The sequence below is a fragment of the Xiphophorus couchianus genome, chromosome 6 (assembly GCF_001444195.1).
Source record: "Xiphophorus couchianus chromosome 6, X_couchianus-1.0, whole genome shotgun sequence".
In the NCBI taxonomy this organism is placed as follows: domain Eukaryota; kingdom Metazoa; phylum Chordata; class Actinopteri; order Cyprinodontiformes; family Poeciliidae; genus Xiphophorus; species Xiphophorus couchianus.
In genome coordinates this window covers 11326318-11334577 of record NC_040233.1, presented here as the reverse complement: position 1 = coordinate 11334577, position 8260 = coordinate 11326318, and positions in this window count along the sequence as shown.

Below are 8260 nucleotides of genomic sequence, written 5' to 3'. Positions count from 1 at the left end.
TTCTGTCAACAGATTCCTTCACCTGAGTTTTTGGTCTCTGCCGCTCCCCCAGAATAACTGTGGATCGCTTGGCTGCTGCTCCAAATTTGAATCTCTTTACCTGACTTGTTTGAGTGAATGGTTGTCTCTTGAGAAGACTGCAGTCATTCCATTTTGGCTGCTGGACTGAATAAGACTCTCCAAAGTATTACTTTGCAATCTAATCAGTAAATCTCTTCACAACTTTTTTCTAGTCTGCTCTTCTCAGTGATCTTCATGATGCTGTTTCTTCACTACTGTTTTCTAACAAACCTCAGAAGCCTTCACACAACATCTGGACTCAGATTGAATTTTTCACAGATGGATCCATTTGCTAATTAATCAAATTTTATAGTCAGTCATTGAACACATTTTTTTATAGTTAGAGAGAAAAGAAGGGAGGGTGGATGATTACAAATGGACAACAAATACTGTTAGTCTTAGTATGGGAAGGTTTTTGTAAAGAATTTAGAAAACTGTAGTTTTTTTTTTTCTGTTTTCTGACATAACGTCCTGCCAAATTACATTGAGGTCTGTGGTTGTAATGCCAAAAGTAGTCCATGGTGTATACATAATTTTAAAGTTTCTGCACATTCAGTAATACAGTTTAAATTCATATTAAGTTACCTTTAAAAATGACTTTTATAAAATACATGCAAATGAGCACATGCTACGTTTAGAGTGCCAGATGTTTCCAGGTGCACATCTACTATGCTGAGGACAGGTGTGCTTTATGTAGAAGCTGGAGTTGTGAATGTCACTCATGGTGACAAGTCAGCCATGGCTGGCCATGATGGAATGTGTGATGGACAAGGATCAGCAGCCATCTGACCAACTGGCCTGGAATGAAATGTTTCTTGTACACACACACGCGCACACACACACACACACAAGTATCCTGAGAAACACATAATCCCTTTTCTCCTTCCTGTGTCTGTTCAATCACCTTTCTCGGGTATCTGTTTGCCAGGGCTTCCTGTTCCACAAGTACAACTGGATCCTGAGCATAGGTAATGTTGCAAAACTGTTCAGTCAGATGACACCACAAATAACCCTGGTTATTTACAATTTGATCTAAAAGAAAGGGTGTTATTCTCAATTTTTCAACAGTAATGTGTTTGGACAATCCAAAATGCTACTTCCTGATGATAAAACGACTGTTTTCAAGATGCCATAACAACACAAATTCATTGCCGCAAAGCCACATTCTCGCTAGATCACAGGAATAGGTGTATTTCTCAAGAGTTTATTCTGTAGAAGGACACTTCATGTTTTCTTGGAGTCTTCATTTAGTATACATTAGAGATAAACAGACGTAAAAGTACAATTCTACAACTTTTAAGCAGCACCAATCTTAGAAACGGCCCAGTAACCTCTTAACACTTTAACTCCCATAACTATCCCTTGAACAAATGCAATTTTCACTTTTTGTTGATGTTTGTGGAAATGTTTTATTACGTAAAACTTGTATCTTCTTCTTCACATAAAAAACCCATTCAGAAACAGCTGTTTACCGTTCATTCAGTACAAAGAGATCAAACCCACAGAGAGGGAGAAAAAAATAAGAATAAAAACAGGGTTGTGAAAAACGCGCGCAGCAAGAGTATCGGACCTTTATGTTGCCTTCACTTGAGGATACTCTGTTTATCTCCAAAACCCAATTTCATGCATGTCAGTTGAACTGCAGACAGGATGAATGCCTTTCTTTGTCAGCTGTCCTTTGCTCCTCCGCTCTGCTGCGTGCTCCCATCCACACATCAGACACCTGTGACTCTGAATGGGAATAATAGGTTTCTGATTATCATGATGTCTTCACCGAAACCTTAGTGGCAAAAAATCTAATAACAAACCTTCTAATTTTAAATAAATAGATAAATAAATAAATAGATAAATAAATAAATAAATTGGAGTGGCAGCACCTGTACCAAAGGTGAATGGGTCATCTCAAAGCTGGGCTTTCATCTCTAGGGAGCATAGACAAATGCCTTTGTTCTTTCAAAGAGGAGTGGGGCGAAAGCCACAACAAACAGGGTGTGTGTGCACCCTGTGTGTGTGTGTGTGTTTCTGCATGTGAAAAGGAAGGAAAGCGAAGTTGATGGAGAGAGAGAGAGAGAGAAAAATGCAGAGACAGATCAAAGCAGGGTTTATGTTTTTGAAACCCTGTGTGGGAGGTGAAGCCTCACCTACCCAGAATGCCTTGCCTCACTCCTTCCAGCCCACTCAGGTTTTTAGGAGCATCACTTTTCCTTTTCAGCCTTTGCAGTGCGTTGCGCCACCTCTTCATCAGTCATCTCAAGCTATTCTCAGAGAGTCTTGAACAGGCGATTTGATACGAACCGGCAATCAATCTCTGATCTGAGCTCTACAAACTGGATTGCACACAAACACTTTTGCAATGCACTTTTGCTTGCTTTAAATGCATTTTATCCATAATGCAGAAAATAAAGCCCACGGAACATCAATTCTTGGTGTCTTGGTGAAAGATCTCTGTCTAAACACCTTCTAGACTTGATCATAGCCCATCCCCCATTTTTTTCCCCCAGTATCATGGATGGATCGAAACATCTCTTTTTAAGTCAGCGTGAGAAGCACCAACCAGATGTGTATCTGTCCACATAGGGGATGTCATGCCCTCTCTGCAGCATGAAAAGCTGTAAAAGATTCTTTGTTGCGTTGTCAGTGTCTTAAGGCAGTGTTTATCTTTGGCAGACCGAAGAAAACAAAGTCATCGATTTCTAATCCTAATCCCCTTCCACTGCTTCTCCCCTATTGATCATCTATCCTTCTTTAATTAGATGGAGGATAGAAGGAAACTGAGATGTAGGGCTGATGAAGGACGAAACTTTCCTTGACAGAGTGGTGCTGTCTCTTTACCTTCCTCCATCGTTTTTACTCTGTCTCTCTCAATCAGGAAGCTATCACTAAGTTGATGGTGGACTGGAAGATAAATGCAGCCACTCGGGTACTTTTCAAATCAAAGGTCTGCAAAGATGTGCTGAAGATAGGAATTACACAGATCCTGAAATGCAACCACGTTGACAAACACACTCTGAAATGTGTACTTAAGCAGATTGAGGGTTGAATTTCAGGCTAAACACCACTAAGTGCATTTCTGCCTCCTTTGTGCCGTCCATAGACTATCTTAAAAATAGAGAAAGTGGGTGTAATGCTACCTTTTAGTTAATGAACGACTCCTCTAAAAGGTTAATGCCGCTGTTCGAAAAAGTTGAAACTCGTCCTCTGTTTGGTGAGAGGGAAGTCAAATCTGATGGAGCTGACAGGAAACCTAATGGAGACTAGTTGAGGTACATCCATTTGGTAACATCCTTGGTAATTAAAATAATTGTGTTCTTTGGAGTCAAGGAAAGTTTTTCAAACCTAAGAACTGTCGATTCTCTCAATTCTTCACTATAGATCCACAGCTAAACTTGGATACAAATGAGTAAAGTAATATTGACGTTGTCTGGATCAGAAAAATCCCGCTATAAAACACTTTCTGCACCCAATTCTTGTTAAGAAATATAAGCAAATTGTCTCTCTACCTTGAAAAATAACTGTTCAAATGCAACATTAAAACCCCAAAATTAGCATGACATTTTTGAAATTATTTGCACATTTAAACCTAACTGTGCATGTCGCTCTAATTGGACTTCTATAGGGCAGTAACTTGTCCAAACCCACAGCTGTATTCCACCTAGCAGTGTTTTATCAACCTGTCTGATGACTGCTTCTTTACCACTGAAGTCTTTAGAGACTTATTTGATTTTAGAACAAAACGTAGAAGGATCAGTAAGGCAGTGCCTGGCTGTCCTACATGGGCTTTTGACTCTTCATGGAAAACTTGTATCCAAGTTTTCCTAATGAATGAGGAAAATAATGAACATTATTGTTCATTATTGTTGGAACTATAATCATTATTGTACGAACAATAATGATTGTTGGAACAATAATCATTATTGTACCCGCTTACTACATTTAACAACACATGAAATAATTATGGATTGGCTCAAAGCAGAAGTGTATAGTACATTGAATTACAATGTCAGTGTACAACCACAAAGACATGCTTGAATGCAATATTTATAAGGCTTTTGGGTTTCAAATACATCTTCTCCATATCTATAAGACTTTCATTTAAATCGTTGAAATTTTGTTGCAAATTGTGAGATGTAAAGTGTTTGTGAATATTGTGCTGAATGATAAAAAACAGCCTTGTTGACCTTGAGCCATCATTTGTAAACACTTTGACTTTTCACTTTTTCTGCATCTTGGCCAGGGATACGCTTGTGAAAAGAGGTTTTTAATCTCAACGGGACCTTCCTTGATTAGTAAAATTTAAATAAAAAACAAAACAAAATTGAGTCACTGTTGAAGCAAAAACATACAGCCTGCTTGTAAAGCATTCAGCTTTTAAACCATTATAAATGAGTTGGGCAATGAAATGAAACGCAAAACTACTGGAAGAAACAGAATGAAAGAACTGGGACCCCTTAACTCTGAAGCAATGTTGGTAGTTTGAAAACAGTTTGTATGCTAAGACATCTCAGGTCAAATACCATTAAATGTCCTTATACAATCTGGAGCCGTTACAAAAAGAAAGTCTTGTCTACAAAATAAAATGACAATAATGTCGTACTTTTAATGTGAAACATGACATTTTCCATAGCTAAAGAATGTTTCCGTGTAAGTATTTGATAATGGTCTCCATAAAAGCCATGAATAGCAGCCTAATGTGAGTCAGATGCTACCTGTCCAGCAGAAGCAGCAGAGGCAGCAGGACAGGAAACAGAGCCAGGACACGAGTGAGTGACCAGCATAATGAGGGGAGCATGGCCTGCCAGGGAGGGCAGCTGCTTCTCTAGTGGCACTGGAGTGGTGTGGGTGTGTGCACGTGTGTGTGAAAGAGAGAGATTCTGAGTGTGTTTGAGGTCCAAATATTATCTGGTTGCAGGAACCCAAATCTGTTTAGGCAGCCACATTATTTGCATGTTTTGTTTTGGTTTTTGTGTGAAAAGACAAAAGTAAACTCTGAATTTTCAAATAAACAAAAAATAAATAAATGAAGGGAAATATTCTTCTGGAGCTATGACCAGTTAAATGTCTTCTCTGAAGAAAAGTATTGTAACTTAATGCATACATAACTATGGGCACATCTGTTTAAAAAAATGCAAACAGATTTGTCTCTTGTCACTGGCCTGAGCTTCTTTTCTACCTCCATGTCTCATCAGGAGCAGCTGAAAATACCTACACACACACACACACACACACACGCGCACACAAACTCAGCACTTATAGCTATCAAACAGACATCCTCATCATGCTTACCGTGGGAATGCCTGAAGCATTATATCAGTCATTGAGGTGATGCTTTTAATCCTGAAACAAACCTAGACTTTGTGCAGCGCGCCTCTGTCTGTGCGAGTGAACGTGCTCCGATATAAAGCCTAATCTCGCAGCCTTTAGATTACGGCTGGCCGCACAGTAAAGACACCCTGCTGCCACTCCCACATGGAAACGCTGGCAGGATTAACCGGTTCCATACCCGCCCTAATCTGGGAACAAAACCCCACAATCGCCTCCCACTGAGAGACGAAGACAGAAAGGTTCAATTTGATCTGGCCTTTCTCAATATGACGAGAGTTGCTTTTAGGGTTAAATGGACTACTGCTCACTCTACCATCAGTCAGTGTGGCTTTTCTGTCCTTTCATCTCAACAATTAATACTCTTTATGACAATGTGGAACTCCTTCAGATAAGCTTTTGGCAAAAATAACTGTATTTAGATACACTGAATTGGCAGCTACATCATTTGGCCTCTAAAGCAAATTACTTTAGTAGGAAATTTTCTTGTGTACACATTTATCATATACTGTTACTCTAAGGACTATGACTTAATGCTAATGAAAACCCAAATATTCTATTTTCTAAAATTTGAGGGTGATTTATGAATAATAGAAATAAGTTTTAACACAGAATTGTGACATTATGGCTTTCACAATTTGTGATATAGACTGCTGGCTTGAGAGTTGTTAAGCAGTTCACACACAAACATGTCTAAGACAACTTTTGCACCCCTTGCATTACATTTAACACCTCGGCAGCCTAAGATCACACTGGTTGTCTGTGCCACCTTACACTGATTCTGTAATTCATACAAAATCAGTCACAGCTAATTGTCTAGTGAACAGGTTTTACTGAAATGTGAATTTCCCTCTGGGATTAATAAAGTATATTCATCAATAGTATACGGACATTTGATTGGGCCTACATTTCTGCGTTAAAATCAAAGCAGTATATGTATTGTGGCAGCTTTCCATTTCTAGTTAACTTCTGCGGTTTGTTTTCAACATCCTTTTTGTGTTTTATTATAGGTGCCTGTTCAATTGGAGCTGAATTGCAACCCTAACCTGCTGCAGAAAGGACATTAGCTTGTAAAAGAGCACCAGTCATTAGCCTGATCACTGAACGCCTCAATTAGAAGTTCTAATTATTTTTCAAACTTGGAACTTGGAAAAGGCTAGGTTGGGTTTATGTCAACTTAACTTCCAACTTCAGCCATTAATGGAACTCCAGGAGTAGCTACCAGCATTTCCTCCATTCACTCTCATCCACTATGTCACATTCAGTTTGTTCCTATTAGTATTAACCAAGCAAGTATGAAAAGTAAGGCTTAAAGTAACTAAAATCTGACTGAACTGGTCTCATGAGTGAAAATGGCTTCAGCCTCCACTCGATGCATTTGTGTAGCTCGACTTTAGTTCATCTTCTTTACAATTTCCTCTTTTTAAAATGCTAGAAATAAAGGAGCTAATACCAGTGACCTAATAGCAGCAGCCATATCCTCGTGATGCTAGCTTGGACTTAAAAGAAGTTAGAAGCAGCCGATGGGGATAACTTGCTCTACACTTACAGCTACTTCCTGTCTGTAAAGGTGCCATTGTGCATATTTTCAACCATGGTTCAGTGTGTCGTATCACCACATTCAGCTACCTGCATAATGTGGTGTCAGTATCTCATTAAGTGACAGAAGCTTTCTGTTTCATTGCCTTGAGGCAAGGCTTCATCCTTCCATCTCTCTTCCTGTGTCTCTTACTCAGAGGCTTCTGCCTCATTAACCACCATCAGCATTTCGTTTGCAGCGTGTTATTTGGATGTAAGAGGGAGGCAGGGGTCTGAAAGTGTGTGAGGGTATGCGTGTGCATTCACTTGTGTGGAAGCTAGCAACTCTCATTAGGCTGAAAAAACATTGACAATGTTGCCAGAAACCAGATCATATCCTCTCGCTCTTTAAATATCAAAGGCTTCCTCCAATCAACTCCCTGGAGTCTCTCTCTCTGTGTGTGTGTGTGTAAGATACATTTATATGTATGCTGTGAATATATCTGTGTGTGGTTGGTGGTGGGAGACAGATGTTTGCTGATTCGACAGCTTTGCACTGCAGACTCAGCCCGATTTAGCTGACAAAAAATGTGATGCCACACACAGATGACATCTCACTCTCTCGTTTTTGTTTCTTACCCCCTTTCCGTTCAAGCCCGTCTTTTTTCTCGCTCTTTTGCCTCCTCTTTTTTACTTTCTCTCTCTTTTCTCTTTGTGTTTGTTCTCTCCTCCTCAAACACCAACCCAACTCTGTGTGTCATTACACCAGCAGCACTTCAGCAGGGTGTCCTTCCAGGGTTGTTTTCCTCGTTGCAGGAACCTCTTACTCAGTCTCGGCTTTCACAGAGGACACTTATATTGCCAAGACTAAAAACGGAAAGCACCTCAAATTACTACATAAACAATGCATAGCGCCTGCCACATTTGTTGGCACAAAGTGACAATGTGTAAAAAGACTTAAAATAAATGGATCTTTTATGGCCACAGCACACTCTCATACACACACATATATATAAATAGATTTATAAATACATCTTTTGTTTTGAGTTTATTTATGGAGTGGGGGGGGAAAAATCCCTCCTTTTACTCTGCAAAATCACTGGTGGCACAATCACTGATACTCCTAACAAAGATAAACAGCTCATATTGAAAATTGTGAAAAAGGGTCAACGCTTTTTAAATGTGTTAAATACAAAGTTCATACTTAAAGTCCACCTTATTCCCTTACAATCTCAGTTCCCAAGCCAGAACTATACCGAAAATATGCCTTATCTAAAGAAAAGATGGAATAAGTAAAGATCCACGATTCTGGATGATCCTGAGAGAATTTGTAAAGAGGAATGGTTAAAGATCCCTCATTCTG